The sequence below is a fragment of the Pteropus alecto genome, unplaced genomic scaffold, assembly GCF_000325575.1.
Source record: "Pteropus alecto unplaced genomic scaffold, ASM32557v1 scaffold103, whole genome shotgun sequence".
NCBI lineage: Eukaryota > Metazoa > Chordata > Mammalia > Chiroptera > Pteropodidae > Pteropus > Pteropus alecto.
The window spans coordinates 9,504,889-9,505,614 of record NW_006436288.1 but is presented as its reverse complement, the minus strand read 5'-3'; positions in this window follow the sequence as shown (position 1 = coordinate 9,505,614).

Here is a 726-nt window from a genome sequence, read left to right as displayed (position 1 = left end):
AGAGAGGTACGGAGAGGACCACCCCCCTTGGGCCCCTGCCCTGGTCCCGACCCTCCTCGCCCGCGCCGGGCGGGGCCGGCGGCGAGTGAATGAATTAGGGGTCCTCGGAGGGGCGGGGAGGGGGCGCGGAGCACGGGAGGGCGGGCAGACGCCGTTGAGGGGTTTGCGGGGGAGGCGCGGGGACGCGGCGACGCGGGGAATGAGGAATAGGCGGTGCGGGGCTGAGGAGGGTGAGGCTAGAGGCGGCCGCCGCTTGTGCTGCTTCCTGGACGGGGAACCCCTTCCTTCCTCCCCGAGAGCCGCCGCTGGAGGCGGCCGGGGAGAAACTCGCGGGCCGGGCGGGCTGCCCCTCGGGCGCTCGGGTGCGGTGGAGGTTACTCCCGTTGCGCTCCAGTCTCCCCTCCCCCTCGTCGTCTTTTTCTCTCCCTCTCTCTCCCTTCGCTCCCGCACCTCTCCCTCCCTACCCAGCACTCGGCTTGCCTCGGTTACTGCCTTCTCTGCTGCATCTAGCATCTCTAGGACGAAGAAATAAACTTCTCCCTCGAGCGCAGACTGGACAGATAGTGGTCCATTTCAGTGTGTAGGGGGATATATGAGTAAGAAGGGGAGGTCACGTTTTGGAAGAGCATAGGAAAGTGCTTAGAGACCACACTATTTGAGGTTATTGTGTTTGGGGAAAAATGCATCTGCAGCCGAGTTCCTGACTGCTCCCCTCCCCCATGTATG